This window comes from Triplophysa rosa, linkage group LG2, assembly GCF_024868665.1.
Source record: "Triplophysa rosa linkage group LG2, Trosa_1v2, whole genome shotgun sequence".
Classification (NCBI taxonomy): domain Eukaryota; kingdom Metazoa; phylum Chordata; class Actinopteri; order Cypriniformes; family Nemacheilidae; genus Triplophysa; species Triplophysa rosa.
Window position 1 is genome coordinate 5,769,061 of NC_079891.1, and position 26,590 is coordinate 5,795,650.

The 26,590-nt window shown below is 38.0% G+C and overlaps 1 protein-coding gene across 1 annotated transcript in view; it reads right to left on the bottom strand.

Moving 5' to 3' along the window:
• Positions 1 to 26,590, bottom strand: part of LOC130564663 (LHFPL tetraspan subfamily member 7 protein) — a 105,427-nt gene that overhangs the window by 33,943 nt on the left and 44,894 nt on the right. The window lies entirely within an intron of this gene.

Below are 26,590 nucleotides of genomic sequence, written 5' to 3' on the forward strand. Positions count from 1 at the left end.
TGCTGACGTGGAATAAATTGTGTGGGTATTGAGGGGTACTGTGGGAAGATGTCCACTGCCACTGATCTAGAACCAGCCTTCCTCATCTACATCCACCTCTACGATACATAGTAAACTGCAAACCTGGTCTCAAAATAGGTCAAAAGTGCACGGATCTGTAAACAACAAGATGCATAGGAAGAAATTAACTACAGCTGAACACACAGAAGAGCTGACAGTAATATGATTAACATTCGCCGGAGCTAAAGCATCCACATCTCACTATAACAAAGCACCGTGGACCCTGTGGGATTGTGTGGCCCCCTCACAGCACTGCTAAATGAGAGATGCAGTAAAACAGCAACTCGCTTTGGCAATGTGTGTGTGTGTGTGTGCTTGGAAGAATGTGCGAGTGTGTGTTTATTTCAAAACCAATTACAAAGCTCCTTCCAGACTCTTCTGATATAGTACTGCTGAATAAATAAATATTCGGCACATTTATAAAACAGCATAGCAGACGACAATATAGAGAGAGAGAAAGAGGGAGAGAGACAACAACAACAGCTCACTGTGAGGGCAGTCAAATGTAGCATGAGAACAAAGGGTAAAGAATAATAATATTACAGACCAAACAATAAGATCTGAGTGAGAGAATAAAGTTGACAAAGATTGTTGCTGTGAACAATGATTACATGAAGAAAAGGGTGATATGGATGTTCAAAGAAAGACAAAGGAAACATGAGTTGCTATTATTGTTTTGTTACAGTTGTAAGGGAATAAAGTAGACATTCGTATATAAAACATTCAAATAAAAAGGAGACTATTATATATTTTTAAAAGAAAATACAAGTGCCTTCAAAGGTTTAAAGTGTTACAAAAAGTCTTTAGACTGTTACATTACGCAAATAAAAAGATAAACGAACAATTCAGGATTAGCATCATCGCTGTCAGCTAGCTTTTGATTAATTTAGGTCAAATTTAATCATTTATTTATATAATTATACTGTATAATATTAAAATGATTGGTAAATATAAATAAATATTTCCTAAATGCGTATACATGTATGTTTATAGACGGTTTCATCTTAACAACATAAACAAAAGTTACTGCACATGTGTGCGTTTCTGGACTGCACTTAACTTCCGGTACACATCCACAAACAAAAGAGTGCCTGTAGATTATTTCTGATAACAAGCAAAAGAAACCGAGAAGAACCCTTACTTGGCTAAACTTGTCTCTCCAACATTTTGAATTTACACTGCAATACCAAGCTCAACCATTACGGTGCACCGTACTGTTTCTTTAAATGCGTCAAAACTACAGGACCCATTCAACTATTTATCTATAAATAAAATTCAACAAATCGCTTATTTAATAAAAGTATTATACAATAAAACAATGATAAAATTAATATTAATATATATTAAATAAAATATAAATAGTTATATTATTAGCCACTAGCCAGACCGATAAACAAACACACACCGGAAGTTAACTGCGGGCCAGCCGCGTGTATCAGATGAAACCATATATAATACAAAATTAATATGCACAGTACGCATTATGTAAACACAAACTTTTATTCTGGATGCGATTAAGTTGCCTTGAACGCATAATAATATACTAAGAAAACTAGAGTATAATAAGTACATTGTGTGGTGTGAGATTCTATAAGCATGTGCAAATGCTCTCAACCATGGCTGGTAAACACTGATGTGTTGCCATGGAGGCAGAGGTCACGAGGGTGTGGTCGAAACACAATAGAGGTCACGTTGGGTGGCTGATGGAGGTAAAGCCAGGACACAAAGAAAAGTGGGGTATTAAACCTTTAAACAAAGTAGCATTGCCACACACACACAAAGACACACACACTTTGGAAAATCCTTACAAGATGCATTATAGCAGCATCGCTGATGGTTGCTACAGCAACTCTACGTCAATAATTTAGACAACTTTTATGCACTTTGCCTTCAACCATAGTTTGGACATTTTGCACTTTATTTCACTCTCTATTTCTCTCAATATCACTGCCACTTTCTTTTTGTAATTTTTGTAATCAGAGGTTGTATTGTCAGTAATCTGTTTACAAACCAATAAGACATTATGATCTAAACATACTGCAAAAAAAATAATAACCTCAGTTCACAACTGGCCTACTTGGCAATATTACCCTAAATGAATTATTCATCCTGATGCATTTGGTTTCTTTCATTTTCCCTGAGGATATATTCCTGCATGTTTGACATGGATTCTTTAATTATTTCTTCCAGCTGATATTCTTAATTGAAAGAATATTATTTGCAGAAACACCTGAAAAAAACTTTTGAGCTTTTAAATGACCATCGCTTCAACCTTGTTTATTGTCTACTCTACCTGGATTGTGAGGTCTAACTGTGAATGTAAATGTTCTACTATGTCCAATCTGTTTCTAGTGCACACCGCCTGTCGATCAGTACTGTATGTCTACCATCGCATTTTTTCCTGGGGATGGGTATTTCTCTACGCTCCCTAAATACAAGAAAATGGCACATGCTGGATGCTGTCTTTTAATCCTTCTCATCTTTTTTAATATTTTAGATTAATTTCCTCATTCCAGATCAATTAGAGTAATTGTGGAAACATGCATGTCATTATATGAGCTACCATGTGGCATCTCTGGCTCATCCATTTTAATACAGCAGCAGCGCTGTACAACATCCCAGGAAGCCGTGCCAACACTAATTCAGTTATCACACGCACACAAAGAGTCACATGTGAGGCTGTTTACCTCCTGTGCCAGATTGTTTCTCAGTTTTCATTAGGTTAAGCATTGAACGCAGAACTACGACCTTCACATACACTTCATTTAAGAAACCCAAAGAGAGAGAGAGAGAGGGAGAGAGTGAGTAATGACATACAGTGCCCACCCAAATCACAAATGAAATTATGGAAAGTGAATATAAATATTCAACAGCTGGTTAATGAGAAGCGCATAAATATCATTTATGTGGTCACGTATATGGAATGGAAGTGTATCATTACATGCAGTGGAAATAAACTGATAATAAACAATATTTATGCATGAAAATTTGATTAGATCTGCATGTAACCATATTTACTATAACAATATCTCTTTAAATGTTTATTAACACAATATCAGCGAAATCTCACTGCTGCTGTTAGCAAAAGTTTATATTTGGGCACGTTCTTGTTGTCAAACTTGGCTGACCATACTTGTGGTTAATAATACAGAATTCCGTTATTAATATGCATTTAGTCATTTAGCAGATGTGGTCATGTGTTCACAGTGTATTCTAAATGTTTTTTTTTCTCAACCAATCAGATTGCAGAACTGTAACTATCAGTTTATTAAATCAGGGGCGAGCATCAGGGTTAACAGTTTTTATAAAATCATATTGAGCACGGCATTTGCTTCAGGACGTTCCTTGAGTTGACAGGCTATCTGACAGATGAATGACTGATGATCAAAAAGAATGAGACGATGAGAAACAAAGCTGATAACAACATCAGGTGTTGGAGCTGGCTGACAGCTCATCATCTGCATCTGAGCTATAACACGGGTGAACAGCTGGACTGTCACATGTACGCAAGACCACAGACAGACAGATGCTTAAACAACAACCACAACACGTGTCTGGATATCGCACATACGATGTACAAGAGGTCTGGAAGGCAACACTTCTGTATGTGCGCCCAATGCACACGTTGCTGTCAGTGGAAATGTGTGTACACGCTGTGACAGTGAACATAAATTGGGGAACAGATGTGGAATTAATGTTGCACATCTGAAAGGACAAAGAAAAGGACACCTGAGAGAAAGAGATGGAGAACCTCAAATCCACAGTCCCCACAGTTAAACTATTATACATATTTTTAAAGTTGACTGGTTTTTGTTTTACCTCTCCCTGATAGGAAACATTTTGCTTAAGGGGCATTTACTTATTTCAGGAACATCTACAGTAATGGACAAAAATAAAATGAAATAAAATAATAATAAATAAATAAATAAATAAAAATAATCATAATAAAAAATAATAAATAAAATAAAATATGAAATGAAATAAAATAATTAAATGCCACCTGTGTTACAATAAAAAGGTAATATAGTCAGTGAAAAAAAAGAAAAAAGAAATAAAAGTGTTGCCACATAAAACGATCTAAACTAATAAATCTCAGTAACTTGACTAGTCAGTTGTTGGATGGATCCATTGTGATGCATCTCTGCCCTTTGACTATTAAAGATGAATGAAAGATGCTCTCTCTCTCTCTCTCTCTCTCTCTCTCTCTCTCTCTCTCTCCACACACGTACACTTATAGAGGATGAACCATGTGAAATCTCAATGGGCAGCTCCCCCAGACTTATGATGGGGCTTCATGTCTTCAGCTGCAGGTGTCTCATGCTAACAATAAACACAGCAACAGAGCTCAAAAGGGCTTCATAATGAGGCCAGGCCAGCTGCTAAGAAAGCACGCATCAGATTTTTATATTTTCTGACATGAGTAATTGCCGTGCAAGACCTGCCACCGTGATGCTAAGCTATTCTGAGTTGTTTTTGCATGTTGTGTTGCTATTTGTGTTCAAGGGTGTGGTGAATTTTTACTTGATCCCACCCCCAAATGTCTTCTAGTCCTTATATTTTGGTCCTTACTTCAGTGTAAATCTTTGGGATTTTTGGCCAAAATAAATGAAAGGCTTCCCTTGGGCAATGACAAGCTCCACTAATAGCCCCGTTCACATAGTAATCCTGGTAAATTACTGTAAAAATGACCAGAATGGCATCCAGTACATAATGTACAAAAATGTGCTGTTTATACAAGCTACACTGTTTCCTCAAAACAGCTGCATCACAGTCGGTGTTGTTATTGAAAACATGACGGGGTACAGCTTTGTGCGTATTTTTGTTTATGTTTGAATGTTTCTTGCAAATGTTTACATTCATGCAGTTGCTTGACACAACGGCATTCCCTGTTGAAAAAACAGCTGGTTAGGTTTGTTTTGAAGCACGGCAGCTGGTTTACGCTGGTCTTTAGTTGGTCATGAGCTGGTTTAAGCTTGTTCTGAGCTGGTTATGAGCTGGCCCTGAGCAGCAGCTACTTGCTTAGTGTGTAATTGGTAAAGCCTTCTAAGATGAATTCATGTGTGAAACTTCATCAGTCCATGTTCAGCACTCGATTAAGAAAGTTGTGGTTAAAATTTGCGGTTCGGTGATTGAAGTGCAGCAGTTTGAAAATGTCACGGCATCTGACAGCAAGCACTTGAAAATTTCAATGTGGCTAAGTTATGAGCCGCCTCTGTCACTGGGACATGCACCGAGAAGCCTGATGGAAAGAGGCAAAGCGATGGGAAAAGCAGCTGTTTAATTGACTCAGTTAATTGCTTATCGGAGACTTGCTAGGGGGAAACGTTTTGGAGAGGGCAGCTGGTTATACTGAGCCTCTATTTGATTCATTCGTTTTATAGAATAGGACTGTTGTGATACATTTTCACACTTTAAAGACATCAAAGAGCTTTCTATTTTTCCACATAGCCAATGGTAGTTTCATAGTGAATGATGTCATGAAATGGTGTTTACCATATGTCATTGACAAGCAAAACTACACCTGACAGCTTGCACCATGGATGAAAGAAATGCATGCACATTGCATTTAATTGCATATTTCTCACTTCTGCAAATCTGCCAGAAACGGAGTGTGATGAAGAATAAAATAATACCATAAGACCACATCTGAGTCTGTATCTAAAGGTGATGCTCCTAATGAGGAGGCCTTACTCATACCATTCCTTCTCTTTTCCATACAACAGAAACACAACCCATTGCTGGGTAAAATCTAAACATTTTATGGGTTCATTTAACCAAACTACTGGGTTTGTCCCTTTTGACCCAACGCGGGGTTGAAAATAAACCAACATTTTTTAGAGTGCTTTCAAGAATTCAAGACGGGTTTGATGATGTCACAATTTTTTTGTTTGTACTGTACCTTTAAGAATGAGGGGACATCCGGTCAACAGAGGACGCCATCACCATTGTGCTCCACACATTACTTGACCATCTGGAGCAAAAGAACACCTATGCGCGGCTCCTCTTTGTTGACTTTAGCTCGGCTTTTAATACGATTCGGCCGTACAAACTCCGAGCTAAACTACAGCATCTTGGTCTTAACATCTCACTATGCAATTGGATTGTGGATTTCTTAACAAATCACACACAGAGAGTAAGAGTGGATAAGTATATCTCCTCCACCCTTCTTACTAACACCGGGGCTCCACAAGGGTGTGTGCTAAGCCCTATGCTTTATACTCTCTTCACACATGATTGCTCCACCTCTTCCCTTCCAATCTCATTGTCAAATTTGCCGACGACGCCACAGTGCTCGGACTAATCAGCAACAACAATGAGATGGTAACCAGGACCGAGGTACAAAATCTGGCAACATGGTGTGACAGCAATAACCTGGCCTTGAACATTAAAAAGAAAGTTGTTGGAAATTATTGTTGATTTCCGCAAAAACAGGTAGGACCACCTTCCACTCTCTATTGGCAGCGAGAGGGTAGAGCGGGTGACGAACTTTAATTTCCTGGGAGTGACTGTGACCGAGGACCTATCCTGGGGCATTAACACTGTCTCAGTGGTAGGAAAGGCCCAACAACGCCTCTACTACTTGAGAAAACTGAGGAGCGCCAAAATCCCAAAACAGCTGATGGTGAATTTGTAAAATTGTGCCATCAGCAGTGTTTTAAACTTTTAACATATGGATTTTTAGTGTGGTTCTCCAGCTGCACTAGGCCGACCAGCAGGCACTCCAGCAGGTGGTAAATACAGCGGCGAAAATTACTGGGACTACTCTCCCTGAGATCAGTACCATCTACACCACCCGCTGTCTGAGGAGAGTTTATAACATCCTGCGGGTCCAACATCATCCTGCTCACCAACTGTTCCACTTGCTGCCCTCAGGTAGAAGGTACAGGTCCATCCGGGCCAGAACAACCAGACTGGCCCACAGCCTGTTCCCTCAAGCAGTGAGGCTGTTGAACAGTGCCCCTCCCCCCCTCTTGACCCACACCCATGGACATTAACCACATCCCCTCTATTATAATAACTGTGAACTGGACTTTGCATTGTTGCAATATTACACTATAATTCTACAAATTTGACAAATTTGACTTACATCTTTTTAAGTGTGCATATAGTGTACAAGGTTTTTGGTACTATACTATATACAGAAGGCTTCAACGCTTTTTTATTATATACTGTAGCTCTGTGAAACAAAGAAAGATATTTCCTCATAATAAAATTTGCTTTGCCAGTGAGAGATTGCACAGTGTCTCAGAAAACTTTATATGTGCCTGTTTTATAACACAAGATTCATAGGCATAAGCTCTAGACTTTGAAATGCCAGGATTGGATAGTAAGATGTTCAGTGATGAATGTTCCTCATAGCTGCATATATCCATCATAGCTCTTGTCAGCTCTAACAAGGTCTCCATTAACATAATGACACTGTGAGTAATGTGACCCAATTACATCTGATGCAGCCTTGACTGATGGAACCTCCACTGAACTTCTGAAGAACATCTGGAAACATCAATAAACGTGCTAAGGTCTTCATTTACTCATTTACTTAACTTTACTTAATCAAGTTAATTTATTCTTCATGTCTTAAGAAATAGACTATACAATGCCCGCCATGTTAAGAGGTACCCCGGTGACACAGGACAGATTTTTCCAAGGAATACTATGATTTTGTCACCTAAAGCAATTTACACTCAGCAGGCAAAGACACAGAATGAGTGAAGAAACTGAGTCTTTTTGATGAATGAAACAGCTCTTCTTGTTTTAATGAATGAAGCCCTGTATATTTTTCTGAATTATGCACTCTTTCCATCTGGATGTCTGAAGGGTTCATGACCATGGCTGCAGTTAAGTCTGTCTCATGTACAGATGTTATAGCATGTACCATGTCATGTATTGTATCTTGTATATATATTGTATATATGATTTGATATGATATGACATGACATGATATATGATATCACATGATATATATGATATCACATGATATATGATATATGACACATGATGACATGACATCTCATCTCATGTCATGTTGTGTCTAGCCTCTCGTATCATATCATATCGTATCAAATCAAATCAAATCAAATCAAATCAAATCATATGATATCAAATCATATATTATGTCATGTCATGTATCATATGTCATGTCATGTCAGAACAACTTCTAAACAACAATTTTTCCTCAGGTCAACAAGCCCTAAATGAAACTTTTGAGTAGAAGAACAGCAAGTTGTTAATGAACTCACTTTCTATACATTTACTGTCAATACTGCGTGTAGTTGCCCTTCTCTCCAAGCTGTCGTGCCATAATAGAACTTCTGAATTAAAGCATCGGGCCTCTAAATTGATCAAATGAAAAGATTCATTAATGTCAGCACTATAGAGGAATGAATATGAGCAGGGCTCTACTCTGGATGATGCATGTGACCCCCACCTTGACCTCCTCGGGAATCAATGAGCGGTCTCGCCTCAACACTTTACATGATGTTTTAAATCATGTCAGTCTGCCTCACAGGACGCGTGAAATCAATACTCAATACCCAGATATTAACAATGAGGAGTGTACATGTGTATGACAGTGTGGTGTGTTAAAGCAGAGGTAATTTACTGATGGCAGTTCGATTTTAACATATAATTCAGCATTGCAGAGCTCAGCTCTACGCAACAGCATTCTCTTGCATTCTAGAGCAAAAATCTTGTACGACAAAATGTTTTCAGAATTACATACATCATACTTGGGGCATTTATGCAGTTTGTATACTTTGTAGTGTGTAAATGTTCTGCATGCATGCAATACCAATACAACCTACTACAACTACTGCATATATACTGTGATGCTGTATCCCACAATGCAATTTGTTCAACCATTTTTTGTCTGATAAACCATTTTTACTGCTGCATACTGTTTCAAATATTGCTAAAAGTGGTTTACAGTATATGCAGTGAGCTTCAACACTAAACATAGCCAACGTATTTCATCTCAACTGTGCATCAGCCAGACTTTAAAGATTATCAATGAGACTGGTCTCAAAGTGATCATTAACTGTAACACCCTGCAGACAAAGTTCAAGTAAAGAAATGTTGTAGTAAGAAGTAGCAAGCTGGAGAATAACAATATTCATTCATTCAACTTTGTCTGTAAGTCAAGGCAAGTTTCTTTCTATAGCACATTTCCTCCCCAAAAGTAAATTCAAAGTGCTCCATATAGAAATAATTTAATCAATGAGAACTTAAAAGACCAGAACCTCTAAAGAACTTTACAAGCAAATTATTTAAAATCATAATAAAACAAAATATACAGTTGTCCTCATGTACAGAAGAAATATTGTACATGTAGAAATTCTAAATCTTCTGTGCAGGTGTATATAGTCTCCGTCTCTCTATCACACACACGCACGCACGCACGCACGCACACACACGCACACACACACACACACACACACATACACACACTTCATTAATTCTCCAAGTAACGTGTGTGGGGCTACCACCACTGTCCAGATGTTCCATACTCCCTTTGTTTACCCTACCACACACACACACACACACACACACATGAACGCACGCACACACACTATAACACTTCCCGCTTCCATCACTTCACTGAATGACGCTGTTATTAAAACTTAAAGTCTGTTTTATCTTTTTCATGCACTCTACTTTCAGTGACTATCACTGTGATATAAAGTAAGGCAGATAGAGAGATAACATCACTCTGTGGAGAAAGATCAGAGAGCTAACACACATCACAACCATCACTGCAATACCACCAGGCCGTAGGTGACACATCACCAGGTGTTGCCGTCGTTTCACTCGAATCAATTACCTCGGTTTCTTTTCCAGTATTCATTGTTCAAAGGTTTGCTGGCATAATAAATGCAAAAAGTTAGCATTGCCAGAGAATTAATGAACATCACACAAACATAAAACTCAATAAAATCTACAAATGTGAGCTATTTACAATGTCAGGCTGTTGTATAGTCATATATCACTGCTGTCCTTCTGAAACCTTCTATCTCCATATTTTGTGATTTTTATTTTTTGCCATAAATCATTATTATTAGTCACCATTTATTTTTGTGTGATTGTACGGTTTGGATGAATACAGAGAACTTACAGAGAATACTGTAATAGACTGTATTACCATATTCAGTTTTTAACCAGACTGGACAACTAGTGAACCACAGAACATGAGAACTAAAATAGGAAAGGACTTCAATCATGTGTGTCCATTTTACGGTGAAGCAGGAACAAAAGTCAGATCAGTGGTCCACAGATTGATTTAGTAGCACATAAAACCTGAAGCACAATAGTTAGCCCGTGTGAATTATTGGTTCAGTCAGAATTGAACATCAGCTCCTCCCAATACCACACCAACCCATTACTTACTGTAACCTGCGATCAAAAATGTTTTACACGCCACTGTGTTAAAACCATTCCAGAGCAGTAACACGAGACATTAAAGTCATATTTCTTGTTGTGTGGTGTAATTGGTTTGAAAAAGATAAAGAGGGCCTAGACTTTTATTATCTATCTCTGCAACACCAAAATGTTGCTTTGGTAATATTAAACCCAAATAAGATTTTCAGAATAAAAAGGGTCAAAGTCTTGGATCTCTTTAATGATGTATAGTTGCTCATAAACATAAACATTACAGACCCAATGTGTAACTTTTTGGAGGATCTATTAACAGAAATTCAATATAATAGACAGCACATAACGTGTCTTCAGAGGTGTATCAAGACCTTACATAGTGAAGCATTGGGTTTTTATTACCGTAAAATGAGCTATTTCTGTCTACAGCATGGGTCCCATTACATGGAATTCGCCATATTTTTTCAGCCACCGTAGTGCTTCGAAAGGGAGGGGGGAGTGAGCCATTGGTTGCAATTCGCATCCTCACCACTAGATGCCGCTAAAGTTCATACACAGGACCTTTACAGTAACTTTCAACTAATGAAGAAAAAAATGGGTTTAATTATTGTAAATGATCTATACATCAAGCGACGAACATCACATGTTTTAAGTATTCTTTATTTCGAGTACATGCAAAATTTGGTAAGATATTAAGATATCAAATTTTCCATGTCACCCAGCCCTTTGATAAAATGTGTTACAATTTGGGCATTTTGCACACAAAACTAACTTCAGAGGAATCAATCATCTGAACAAAGAGAGTACAAACACTAGTTAATGCCACGTCTAAGAGATTTACCGAGTAAGATTTGTTTTTCTAAACAGCCTCAAAATGTGTTTTCCATAAGAAATGTCTCTTGTTTGTATGTTATGCATGATGTGCTTCAGTGTTAAGACCCTTTAATCTGTCACACGCATAATTACAAGACCAGAGACTCCACAAAAACACACAGCCAGAAGGTTTTTAGAAAAGATATGTAATTACATAAAGGACCATTTGTCGGTGCTATATGTCTGTGTGTTTCGAAGTGTAAATATATTGAAAGCTCATTAAAAGTGGTGAAGAAGCAATGGATGGAAGGATTTATTGTTAGGACAGTTGTGTTCGTGATTTACCAGTTCTCATTTTAATTGATGTATTGCCTGTCAGGACTCCATTCACACAGCAGCATTGTTAGACTTATTTTTTATTCTCTTGTTTGTTTGGTTCTGTGTGTTTCTTAGGTGGAATAATCTTTATCTCCTCCACTGCTTTTCTCTCTTATTCAAGTGCTGAATGCTTGCACCGGCTCTTTCTATGTGATATCATACCAGAATCTTTCTCTTTCTTTTCTTTGGTACTGCTAACTGAACTCTGAATTCAGGATGTGTCATGCACAGAGCAGTAAAAATAGAAACAGTGTCACTAGAAAGACAATGACAGAGAGAAGGCAGAAAGATAAGAATCGTGCTCTTTTTCCTCTTGATTTTGTATACATACAGTATACTGCACATACATTACACAATACTTTTAGGTAACTAAAAAAAAAAACTTTTTTAATGCAAAAAATGCTTTTATTATTATTTTGAATGAGCTTTTTATAGTTTTATTTTGCAGGTTACTGTCACGATTCTGTTCTGTATTTCGCTATTTTGGACTTTTACTTTATTTCCTGTTGTGTGCCATGTTTGTAGTCCTTTGTAGTTTTTCTTGTTAATTAGTTTCCACAGGTGTTTCTTGTTTCCTTGTTATCCCAGTGTATATAAACCCTAGTGTTTCCTTTGTTTGGGGTCGGTCTTTGTTTCATGCTATGTTTTGTACCGCCTTCATTCTGTGGATTACCTGAGTTTGTTTTGTCTTCTGGTTGTCATTAAAATACTGCACTTGGATCCACTTCTCAGCTTGGATTACTCTACCAATCCTTACAGAACAAACAAAGGATAATTAACAAGGGACAGGTGTGGGTAATGGAACACTCAGGGAAAGCTGAACGAGAGAACGAGGGGGCGGGGCCAATGACGAGACCCAGAGAGAGAGCATGGCAGGTCAAAACAAACAATGTCATGTCTCTCTCTACACTAAACACAAGGGATCTGTCACGATCCTGCCACTAGACCGGAAAATCATGAACAAGGAGGCAGGACCATGACAGTTACTTTTAACAAAATTTCCACTTATGTCAACTTAAACTTATTTCAGGTTCATTGGAATTTGGTAAGGCAACATTTCTAATTTTCGTTTAGTCAGTAAGAGAACTTTCACAATGATTTAAACGATAAACCATAACTGTTTAAACTGAATTATTAAAAGGACTAATCATTTTCTGTTTTTTTAGTGAAGACGAAAAACCAACAAGACTTTTCTTTTATATTAGCATTTTTCGCAGCACATTGTTTTTACTTCATCATACAGGGCTGTACGTTAACTTTTGTTGCACATAGCACCGGTGCTACAGAGGTTTAAAGTTTTGTAGCACAGGCCAAACAGTTGTATACGTCTGTTATCATCTTAAAAAAACACAGTAAAACTGCAACGGTGAAGTGCAGTAAAATTCTTGTGGTATATTTGAACCTTAATATTTAGTATAGTAAAGTATGCTATAGTGTTTACTACAGTTTATAAATTAACTACAAGTTACAGTAATTATTTTATCACCTGGTTCAAATTAAGTGGACTTTTATTTTGGCGGGTCGTCGTGAAGACTCTTGAGTTTCAGTTTGTTTCAAGTAGCTTCACTCAAACAGGGAAATGCTCGTAAAATAAACTCAGAACAACTCTGTGGATGAAGTTCATGTGTTCATGTCCACATGTAGTAAGATACAGACAAATCCACGTGTGTCATGCTTGTAACATGTTAAAGTGTACAACTCATTCACTCATAGACACACAGAAAAAGCAAATAACCAGTGGCGATCGATGCCTCCTCTTCAGGGGAAGCAGGAATTCAAAATAAGTGTTCAGCGCTTCACGTGAACCTATGTGCATCATGTATCATGTCAAAATACGTGCCTGCTGCAGACGCGTCGAAAGGGGTTATGATAAAAGAGACGCTCGCGTTCAGAAGACACTGTTAACACTTAACTCTGATTACACATGAGACTAAGCGAGTATCTAGCAAACGCGAGTGTCTCTTTTATTAAAAGCCCTTTCGACGCGTCTGCAGCAGGCACGTATTTTGACATGACGCGCCACACACATGACGGGCTAAATACATGTTTTGCCGAGCTTCGCATTACTGCTTCCCCAGAAGAGGAGTCACGGATCACCACTGCAAGATAACATATTTAAATAGTAGAATTTAACGCTTTCGTGATAGGGCTCTAGATCAATGGACTCGATGCAGCCGGAAAACAAGTTTTAATTGCAAAAACTAAATGAAAACGAAAATAAATAGTGGTGCGCCATTAGTTAATCTCACACACGAACAAGCACAACGACAAACGCACTTCACACAAACAAGCGGCTCTGTCGCTTGCAGGCGTGCTACACTATTAAATTTATTCTTAGCACAGACCGATTTTTTGTATTATGTCGCACTGTACAGCCCTGTCATATTTGATTCAGAGCTCACAGCAAGCAGTTAAGAAACCCTAAGGGACAGTTCACCCAAAAATGAAAATTGTGTAGTCATTTAGTCACCCTGAAGTTGTTCCATATTTTGAAGAATGTCATTAACAAAACAGATCTCATCCCCGATTTACTTCCATAGTAGGGAAAATAAATACTAAGGGAATCAATGGGGGATGAGATCGGTTTGGTTACTGACATCCTTCCAAATATCTTCCTTTGTGTTTAGCAGAACAAAGACATTTATATAGGTTTGGAACAATCTGAGGGTGAGTAAATGTTGACAGAATTTTCATTTTTGGGTGAACTATCCCTTCAAACCCCACTAAAGGACATCACAACTCTTACTGTAAGACTTGCTTTCCCTTTACTGTAGGGCCTGGGGATGAGAGGAGATCCATGAATGTTTTAATCATACACTTTAATGGAGAATGAAAGAGAACAGATGTGTGAGGACTTTACATGTACCAAGGCAACTGCTACTCTTTTAAATCTGCTTTTAAAGTGGCCGTAACTCAGACAGTTTCTGCATATCTCATGTTAATCTTGAGTACTTACAGAATAGTATCGCACCCTTCAAATATTTAGTTTGATTACACTTTTTTTGTTTGATACAACCTCCTACACGCGGAACTTAAGCACGTGCGCACCCATTGCCAACAAAACACAGACATATGACTCATTTTCGCTTACCGCATACGGTTCATGTCCGGCATCTTTTAGCGCTGGGACCGCTCCATCTATCAGTTTCAAACGATCTCCAAGTCCACCCTTATATCCACCGTTTATATACATTCCTCACCAAAATGCAGTGAACAAACAAACACAGCTGAACTTCGCGAATGCAGTGCTCTCTCTCTCTTGCTCCAGCTGGTTGACGTGTGCGCATGCTCCTTCTCCCGCTCTCCCTGGTTGACGAGTGGGCGTGCTCTTTCATCTCGCTCTCACGGGTTGATGTGTGGGCATGCTTTTCTGGGAGAATTGGGAGCTCGGTAGATTCTTCCAAACGTGGAGCACTCTGCGCTTAGTTAACTTAGTTAATTAAAACATCATATTGTAAAGAAGTCAGAATGCATGAAACACCGTTGCACATCCCCTTTAAACAACATGTACAGGTACACTTTTCAGAAATGAATTTCAGGCTTTGTACACATACAGTTTCATCACATTAATAGGTGAAAAGTGGAAAAATGACTAGTCATAACAGTGTATTACTGGCATGGTAGTGTGTCAGATTCAAACCCATTCCGCCTCATTTTTCCACATTTCTGTCCTCACTAAAGTATATCCAATATGGATGCTAAAATCTCCATAAACGTTTCAAAACAGCCACAGTGTGTTGAGAAATCATAGAGTCATGGTTAATGCATCTGAAAATGTTCGGTGAAATGCAGACCAGGATCTTGTAAACAATGTAACACCCTCCCCAGGTGGCCTCTCTGGAGGAGTGTCGAGTGGCATTCAGATGGCAGTGCCCGTTTCTGTGCCCCCTGGGTTTAGACTAAGTTCCAGCACACAAGCATGATTTGACTCAGGAATGCAATGATATCAGTGGACTTACTGTATGAAATGACAATAGAGAGGTAATGATATATGCAGACACACACACGCAGATCTTGAGAGACTGATATCAGCCTCTATAGATTTATTACTGCATGGTACTGTCTGCCCACAGCAATGTGGGATATCGGATATAAAACCCAATTTATCTGTGTGTGTGTGTGTGTGTGTGTGTGTGCGCGTGCGTGCGTGCGTGCATGTGAGAGAGAGAGAGAGAGAGAGAGAGAGAAAGATGGTGAATCCATGCATATGTGCAATCAAACAGTATTAGAACACAGTAAGATGTTGGGATTTAACATCTAATAAACTTGAAAAGAAATAAATATATCACTGCTCTCCTTCTGAAACCTTGTATCTCCATATTTCGTGATTTTTATTTTTTGCCATAGATCATTCTTATTAGTCACCCTTTATGTTTGTCACATGTTTGAATATCTATCCAATAAAAAGTATTAAAAAGCGCTTGTCAACTTTGACAACGCAGTATGCAATCATTTAAATAGCACAGTGTTGTTCCATTTCCTGAAGAACAGCCAATTTGGACATACGAGGTTTCAGAAGGACATCGACGATATAAAAGATGTATTTAACTACTTCTAGGTAACTAATTAAATTTATGCAAAATTGTTTTGAACATTTTGTACAAATGGATTTTTATTGGCTGGAAATCTTAATAGTGCCAAAGTAGGGAAAAAATACCATGGGAGTCAATGGGGGATGAGATCTGTTACAGGTTACTGACATTCTTCCAAATACCTTCCTTTGATGTTTAGCAGAACAAAGACATTTATACAGGTTTGGAACAACCTGAGGGTGAGTAAATGATGACAGAAATTTCATTTTTGGGTGAACTATCCCTTTAACTATTTTCAAAACTTTATAGTTATCATTCTTGGTTTGAGCTTTAAAAAAAAATTCCAATCGAAAACGTATTAATACTGTGTATAGATATGATCATGACAGAACGTTTGTGGTACTGCTGACATCAACGCACAGTTGGACACTGATGTAGTATGTGATGTATGGAGTCATGAAATCGAAGGCGCTCTCCTCAATGAAATCCAATCACAAGCAGTCTCCGGAGAGGCACCGTGAATTAATACCAGGTGAAAACCTCCATCTGTCTCAGCTAACCGCATGTGATCAGATCACCCAGAACGGATGTTTACAGCATAACAGGGGCAGGTAGAAACACAGCCCGTGATTCTGTAAATCAGTCTGATTTTAGCCCAACCAAGAAGTCAATTACCAAGAACACCATCACTAACAGGTGGTGCGTTTGGCGTGGGGAAATTAAAAAAGAGAGACAGAAAATAAAAAGCGAATTAGTGTGATGGACGAAAATGAATCAGAAAAAGCCTTTCTGTCAATTCCCCCCTGACCTCTCTCTTCTGGAGCCCTCCACACATTATTGAGGTAATTGCCAGTGCTGGTGGCAGTTCTCTCCTGTCAGACGTGGCAGTGAAGAAAAAGGGCGGCCTGCTGGTTTAGAGCTTTCAGACGGAACGTCTCCTTCTGGCCTCACACTTTCACGCACGTGTCCGCTGTGACAGCTCAAGCTCTTGAAAGATACCATTATTGTGCAAGAATCTCCCACAGAGCTGACAACTCGAAAGCTGCGGTGTGTGAGGTAAAAGCGAAACAGGTGAAGGACCACGGGCTGCAGTGCCGCAAAAGACTCGCCCAGATGGGTCACATCGATTTACTGGTGTGAAACGTGTGATTTTACGGTTGTATCGACCCGGGGCTTCTTGAAAAGATGAGCGGCCAGGAAGCTTCCCAGCTAGGTCATCATTTTTTGAAGTTACATTTTTGTGGAATGGTTTTGACAAAATGGCTGAGAGTGTGAGGGCTACACAGCAGACACACAGGCTGAGAAGATGAAAACAAACATGAACTAATGGCATAAGACTAACTATCAAGATAATAAAGCAGAACTGAAAACACACAAAGGAAAACAACAAGATTTTTAATACATAAAGTGGTTCAAATGATCCTTCACTCTCCATTGTCTTTCCCTGGTCAGATTTTGAGTCCATGGTTAAGCTAAAAAACAAATACCCAGCCATTAGCTTTCTCTCTTTCCTCCAGACTTAATAAACACTACATGTAATAGAAATATTAACTGCAACATTTCCTACTTTAATTCTTTAAAAATGCCCGTCGACTAAAATCTTTGCTATACCCTTGTAGTCTAAGCTGTATCAAAAAGTTAAATACTGCTGTTAAAATAAAATATTAAATATAGACATGTAAATGAACACATGTAAATGAAAATTATTGAATCATATTTTTATATATACATTTTACTAAAATGAAATATACAGTATAGTCAATACACTGAAATATGCAATATACTTATTTTAAAAATATTTTTTCATTATCAGTATCTGAAAGCTAATATGATTTTGAGGTTGACATATTAGTTTTTGACACTTTTCAAAGATTTAAGGTATGAATAATTTTATTTTTCTGTAATGATAAATACAGTAATATATATAGTAATTTTGAATTTACTATTTATAGGTTTGTGTTTAGGTAAAATTATTCTATTTGTTTTATTCTGTGAACTATTAACAATATTTTTCTTAAAAAAAAAAAAATTGTATTTGCAGAAAATGAAAACTGGAGAAAATTACAGAAAAGATGCTATGTATTTTTTCAGACCTCAAATGCTGCAAAGAAAACAAGTTCATGCTCACCTTTAGGGAAAAGTAAAACAAAAAAAAAAAACCTTGACGGAATGGTCACAATACATCTTGACATGCTGATTAAATGAAAATTTGGAATAATCTCTTCATTTTTTCTGTGGCTGTATTATGCTTATATGTATACACTACCGCAGGCAAAAGTTTGGAAACACTCACTTTGTTTCTATTTTGTCCACCTTTAAAAACACAAATAAACTAATTAAAACTATAGAGTAGCAAAGATGTTGCACATTTATTTTATTTTTGCAAATAAAAGTATCTAAACTCATCTAAATCAATGTTATTTTTCAGCATCTTCATAGTTGCAAAATTGTTCTCTTTCCATTTTATCATTCAGCTTCTTGAGGTCTTACCCTAAAAAGATTTTTAAAGAGTATTGAAGGAGTTCCCAATTTATTCATGGCTCGTATTGGCAGCTTTTTCTTCATTATTTGATCCAAGTCATCCAGTTCAAAAATATTTTTGTAAAAAATGCTGTCTTCTAATGAAAGAAATTGATATGCTGGCACAATTATATTTTGTCTACAAAAGCATCTTGAGACTAAAAGATTTGTAAGATTATTTAAAGACATTTCAGTTAACCGTTTCAAAACATTTCACATGTACTGTACATATATGTATTATAAAATCTGTATATCATACTGCATTAATACAAAATTACAATCCTTTCCTCTTTAATCCTTATCTCTGAAAATGACTTGGCGTATCTGTAGTTCAGAGTACACAACTTTAAATTGGGGAAGCTTCTGAAATGTGGCCTTATGGACCATTAATCTTCAACTAATTGGCAGACAGATTTGAGTGGTGACCGGCACACTCAAATTACATTTGCAGTACAGCTGACTGTCACAAGAGAGGATTAACCAGCAACTCTTCACTCCAAACGCACGTTACATTAGCAAGGATTTGTCAAGATTAAAGCAGCAGATCTCAGTGCTTCTGCTTTAACCAGAATTCAATCCTCACACTGGTGAGCATCACACTACTGTACATGCGAGGCTCTGCAGTACTCAACTATGAGCTCCAAAAACCGCTCAAAATAAAAAGGAGATTCAAGCACAGTCATCAACCAGTCATGAGGATATGTGCATAACATTTCAGATAGACATGAAGCTGAGACATTGGCCCAATCAATGCATTTAGTTAGTCAGGCGCAACAAATAAATAATGCAATCATCATCCATTCCATTGCTGAAGTCATACACATACATTGTTGTTGTGCATCTGACAACATTTTCCACCCAAATGGTGTTGTGTCATGGGGACTTTACCCAACGAAAGAGAACATTATGACATGACGTGTGTCATCCCGATTTAACAAAGACAGCAAACATATTTCCTCCTAGAGGTCTGTCGTGACATATTCAATGAGTTTTGGGTCTGTTTGGACCTTTTTTCTGTCCCCGAAGAGACGGTGGGAGGGTGGGAGAATTGATTTCATCATCAAAGTGCACCAGCAAGAACAGCCGCAGGCTACCGGTGAGATAGAAAGCGAGTTTAAAAATATCACACATACTCAAATACACAACAGACCTACCCCTATGTTTGCATCTCACTGCAAAACAGCAGTCAAGAAAGAAAACTGAAAGTTTTTGAGAAAAGCTTTTTCATACAGTATAGAGTTGGTGTGGTGTTACAGACATGTTTGTTATAAACATTGTTATTTTTATATGCTTTACATAATTAGACACAGATATCTAACTTTTTTGTTATTGTGCAGACTGTGATATTAGTCTCACACATAGAACAGTGATGGAGCAAATCTCTAAATTCCTAAAAATCAATATATTAAGTCCACTGGTTTCAACCTCATCCTTAAAAATCTCGATGCTAGCTCCTCTATGACAATGTTTGTGTGTGTGCGTGAAAGTGCTGTATGAGGAATTTCCAGACGCGATGAAAGCCTTACAATAGTCGTGAAAACATTTGGCCAAGTCGACAGAGAAAATGACACGCAGGGCTTCCTGATTTGAGCGTGCTGGTGAGTAAAGTGCTAGGGTGAGCGCAGAATGACAGTGTAGTCGACAGGAATGTATGTGTTAACATTAACAGCCGGTTAAATATGTCATAGCTTGTTGTTTGCTCATGAGGGGCTAACGTGTGTGGGAGGGGTTTAATAAGAGCCCTCTTTGAAGTGGGGCCAGGTGATATTCGGATGGTGACGGATGATGACAGGAGAGGGTGGGATGACTATGAGATATACAGTGAGGGAAATAAGTATTTGATCCCCTGCTGATTTTGTAAGTTTGCCTACTTACAAACAAATGAGGGGTCTATAATTTTTATGGTGGGTTTATTTTAACTGATAGACACAGAATATTAAAAAAAATCAGGGGAAAAAAATGTTATATAAAGGTTATAAATTGATTTGCATTTCAGTCAGTGAAATAAGTATTTGATCCCCAAGCAAAACATAACTTTGTACTTTGTGGAGAAACCCTTGTTGGCAAGCACAGAGGTCAGACATTTCTGATAGTTGGTCACCAGGTTTGCACATGTGTCCGGATACATTTAGTCCACTCCTCTGTCAATCTTTAAGGTTTCTTGGCTGTCGCTCAGCAAATTGGAGTTTTAGCCTCCTTCACAGAGGTTCTATAGGACTAGGGTCTAGAGACTGGCTAGGACATTTAATGTGCTTCTCCTTAAGCCACTATTTGGTTGTCTTGGCAATATGTTTTGCGTCTTTGTCATGTTAAAGGCTCATCCATGACCCATCTTCAGTGACCTAGTTAAGGGGAGGAGGTTCTCGTCCAAGATTTTACGGTACATGGGCCCGTCCCTCAGCCCCTCAATGCGGTGAAGTCATCCTGTATACCTGTAGCAGAGAAAAAGCCCTAAAGCAGAATGTTTCCAACACTGTGCTTCTCTGTAGACATGATGTTCTTGGGCTCATAGTCAGCATTTCTCTCCCTCCAAACACAGGAGTCCATTTTGGTCTCACAGCAGTGCCAGCACTTTCGCCAAAGCCTTTTCTGAATCATTTTTATGTTCATTGTCAAACTTAAGACGAGCCAGGCGGGCCTTCTTGGGCAGGAGGACCTTGCGGGTGCTTCAGGATTTCAGTCTACTGTGGCATAGCGTGTTACCAATGTGTTACCAATGTTTTGCTTGCTAACTGTGTTCCCAACTGTCTTGAAATCATTAACAGGCTTCTTCCGTGTAGTTCTGGGCTGATCTTTAACATTTCTCATGATCATCTTTACCCCATTGGGGAAATATTGCAGGGAGCTCCAGAACAAGGGCATTTGATAGTTATTTTGTATATCTTCTATTTCCAAATAATCACACCAACAGTTGTCTCCTTCTCACCAAGCTTCTGTCTGTAGCCTATTCAAGGTTTGTGCAGGTCTCCAATCTTGTCGCTGACATCCTTTAAAACCTATTTGGTCTGGACCATGGTGTTGGAGAGGTTGAACTGGAAGATACAGATTCTGTTGGCAGGCATCTTTTATATACATAACAAGCTGATTTAGGAGTACTTTCTTAAAGTGACAGGACTAATCTGTGGTCCATATAGGCACATAACCAATCTGTGGAGCCAGAATTCTTGCTAGTTGGTAGGGGATCAAATACTTATTTCACTGACTGAAATGCAAATCAATTTATAACCTTTATATAACATTTTTTTCCCCTGATTTTTTTTAATATTCTGTGTCTATCAGTTAAAATAAACCCACCATAAAAATTATAGACCCTTCATTTGTTTGTAAGTAGGCAAACTTACAAAATCAGCAGGGGATCAAATACTTATTTCCCTCACTGTATCTCACCTCCCAAGATGCTTAACTTTTCTTTTCCACCTTAAATGTCAAAAATACCCACACAGGCGACTGCTCTTTGAAGGCATGCAGGTGAATGTGGATTTGTGAATGGCCACAGCAGGTTCAAGGCGGGCGTCTGTTCTCTGTAGGCCTGCAGTGAAGCGGCTTAGCCTGATTTTTGGTCTCTGGGCAGCGCCTGAGCTGTATCTCTCCCGCTCACCGGCAGTCAGAGAGAACATGCCAGCGATGATGAATGGGGCACCTTGTCAGTTAAAATGAAAATTCTTAGCCGGATGATAGCTTCATATTAATGCCTGTTTTATGGATTGGAGCAAGTGGTCTGAACAAGATGAATGTGGGTGATGAGAGGAGATACAAAACAAAAGGGCTCCTCTACCTTCATCTGGAACACAGGCAGTCGGGTCGGGCTCATCACTTTAGAGTGCAACTTTCTTAGTTAGAAGACTAAGAAGGCTATATATTCGCATTTATCTCAATTTTACGTCACAGTAAAGCGGACATTTCCTGTTTGTCCCATCAGATGTGTCCATTTTATCAGCGTCCATTGCCTTTAGAAGTCCATTTCCCTCTTTTTCTGGCACATTCTCTCTCTCTGTCTCTCTCTCTCTCTCTCTCTCTCTCTCTCTCTCTCTCTCTCTCTCTCTCTCTCTCTCTCTCTCTCTCTCTCTCTCTCTCTCTCTCTCAGGGAAGTTGGCATGATAAAAGCTGGCATGTGGATTATAACTTGTTTCCTTCATACATTTCCCACAAACTGGTTAAAAATGCATAGTAGTGTCGAGCTCAGATCTCACTAAAGCAGCTTTCAAGCTCTACAGACGAGGAAGCATATGTGCTATGTAGGTCAGCCAGTATACTGTATATTTCACAGAATTCTTCACTTTGCTCTGAGCTCGAAACTGACCAATCGGGATGTTGAGGATATATCAGTTATGAGATCATTTAAATGTACTAAAATGTACTAAAGTGTGATTTTGCATATATACATCACCATACATGCATATTTAAATATCCTGATTCATTACAACAACAGAACACAAATCAGATCTTCATGCATGTGCAGAATACACCATCGATCTAAAGCTTTCCTCTAAAACATACAAAGAGATTACAAATTGTTTTCGTTTCAGTTGGTTTTTAACATATTTTACATGATATATCCATAAACAACACACTTCAGAAATATAGAAACATTTACAAATAAAATAATATAAAACAGGGGTTCTCAAAGTTTTTGCTCCAACCAATGTTTTCAACAATTTTCAAATAATAAAAAATATCTTGGTTTTTAGTTTTTATAAAAGTATTTCAGTGCTCTTATTTTAAATGATTATTCATCTTGATGCCCCCTTGGAAGTCAGCTGGGGTTAGTTGTGCCCCCCGTTGAGAACCACTGATCTAAAACAAGAACTCACAGTATTACAGCTACAGTTTTATTTACTTTCATTGTATCAAGGAGAGTCCTGCAGGTTAGATATTCCACCTAAAATGTCCTTTTCTGTTTCAGTTATGTGTTTGGCATGATGACAAGTAGATGAGAGAATTTTAGAATTGTACACCTACATTCACTTGTAAACTTTCATGAAATCTCCTTCCTTTCAGAATAATGCCTGAAGGAACCATAAAATATCAATAACAGTGTATAACACCTCAGACTAAACAATGATTTTATCTCAGAGCCAAAAATATGATTAAACAGCAAAAAGTTTAGAATCCAGTTTTCCAGCAATACACATATTCCCTTCTCAGCATATACGAAAGGTGAGTGCAGAATCATTCAACCCAATGTTTTGACAGCAAGACAAGAACTCAGCCTTGAGTTGGTAGCTTTGTGCCCTTTATTTCCTCGGTGTGTGTGTGTGTGTGTGCGTGCGTGCGTGTGTGTGTGTGCGTGTACGTGCATGTATCAGTTCACACCTTGTTGAACACTCTAAAAAATTATCTCTTCTGTTTACAAATTACCTGCAGGTCCAGATCACAGCTGGTTCCAGACTTGCTCTACACACACACACACACCTTTGTATACCGTGTACATGCTTTTAAATATCAGACCTCACAAGAACACCTTGTTCTTTCTGGCTCCATACTGAGAGGGCAGATAAAATACAAACGAGGAGCATTGCCAAAGCTTTTAATACCAATAAAATGACGATGCAGACACACCAACACACACAAAATGCTCTTACCATCCGGCAACCTCCATTACCCACTTCTCAGACCTCTTCCTGAAGGGTGAAATAGACTCCCAAGAGTCTGTCTCTTCTCTCAGATGCTAAAAAACAAATTTAATGTTGTTTCTTCCTCTCAGAATAGACTCCCATTGTCAATCCTGCGCCAAAATGTCTAAATATGTCTAAATATACCAACTATTATGATGTATATATACCTGATAGCTTTCAGATGATTTGATCAAATTAACCTAAAGGAAGTTCAAGGTAAGAGCATGACGTTAGAAGTTCAGTCTCACAGCTGAATTAAGTCTAAACAAAAACTAAGCAGGTCTAAATCAGACTTAAGCTGGTTTGCTAGCCTGGCCTAGCTAAACTACAAGACTGAAGAAGACCAGCTTAAATACGTTTTGAGATCAACTAACTCAGCTAAGAAATAATTGATATTCTACTCAAAATGACCTTGCTTTGCCAAAATGATTTTCACACCCAATGTGCAAGTCATACCCTAGCATCTTTATAGGGGCATATGAGAAAAGAAGAACATGATGTTTCTTTGATCTGTCTTGATCTGTTTCAATCACTTCTTTTGTTAAAACACAGGTGACCTGTCTATCATACTCACTATGAGCGGTGTTGAATGCAGCATTGGACAACAAGCTTTTAACACACCTCATAGCACCGCATTACAGCTCAACTGCTACTGACACACTAATCATTCACCTGTCACCGTGTGCGCATGGGTGTTTTTGAACATTTTACCCCTACCAGAGACACCGGGCGGGGATTCAGTGACTAATGCTAACTGCTAAAGCTAATGTCAAGGATGACAGTTTCAGTGAAATGTACAAAAACAACCTACAAATAGATTACATTAATTTTTTTAAAAGTTGTCAGTCAAACAAGTAGCGACCTTTGCTATGTTTCCTCCCGTTTAATTTGAAACGCTCGAAAAAGAGCCCCAGCCCCTCCACACAAATTATTTCAATTATTTATTCAAAGTTTCACCAAAATTATTTTAAAAAGACCCTCAAATTTGAGGTAAATTACAAAAAGTTCCATAAGAGATATTTTAAATTAAAACATGCCGCCACGGTTGCACGTTATTGAGCAACAGGGGTGTTTTTTTTTACCGAGTGAATCCACGTCTTTGAATGAGACGATTCAAATGCAGTTTTAATTTCAGCTAGTCACTTGCTATGTTAATCTGCTGTTTGAACGAATCAATTGAACGAATGACTCATTATTGCGGAAATACGTCATCAGTCTTTGAAAATGATCTGTTAATAACTGTCGCTTAATTATAACAGGTTAAAAAACAACACTGATAAACAATAACATGAAGCGCATTCATCCTTTTGGTTACAAGAAAAGAAAAAATGCTAAAGAAAAGAAAAATGGCTAGAAAACATCCCCAAGTTAACAGCTTTCTTGGGCTCATTGGATTCAACAAATTTGACTGAAAATATTGCTAGCAGCACTAGTTGACCTGAAGATTAGGTTATTAGCGACACAGAAGTAAATTACAGGAATTCTTCAGCTTGTGAGGATCAAACAACGGAAGTGAGTTAAAAAGGTCAGTGACAGACATTGTTAACGAAGCTCAGGACAGGGAAATCACACGCCCTTCTACAACAAAAGCCCTCCTAATTTACACAGAGACTGATCCAGCGCTGTGGCCACATTGTATTACGAGTAGGGTTGCACGGTGTACCGTATGGAGCCAGAAATATGACAAAACAATCTGAATTTGAATTTCGTAAATCTGAATTATTGACAAGTGTTTTTTTAACAAAACTGAATATTATATGGGAGTTAAAATAGTTTTGAATTAGATTTTGATTTAGAATTTGAATTTTTTTTACTTGAATATTGAACATTTGAAATTTAACACAATTGCTTTTTTTTAAGGCAGAGTTTTATAGGCATGCATTTTCAAACAACATATTTTTTGCTCTGAATTCTTAGATTGCAAATATCCAGTTTTTTTTAATACAGCCTCACGTTTTCAAGATGAAGAAGAAATTGTCACCGTAGTACCGTAGTTAATGTTGCATATGCGCATTAATATTTATTTGAACACTTACATCTGCCTTTTTGCGGTGTTTATCTCCAAAATGAATGTGTGTTTTGAATGTCTCGGAGTTAATGATTCAAATTGGCGATTTGAACGAGTTGGTTAAATGATTCACTAACTCAATGGAAAATTGACACCACCTACTGGCCGTTTTAGTACTGCATTTAAAGTAAGCCTAATATTTCCCTTTATAAAGACTGCTGTATCAATTAAATTTGTCCAACATTTGAATTAGTTCCTACGTGAAAAATGATCTAGTGTACTTTAGTATTTACTAC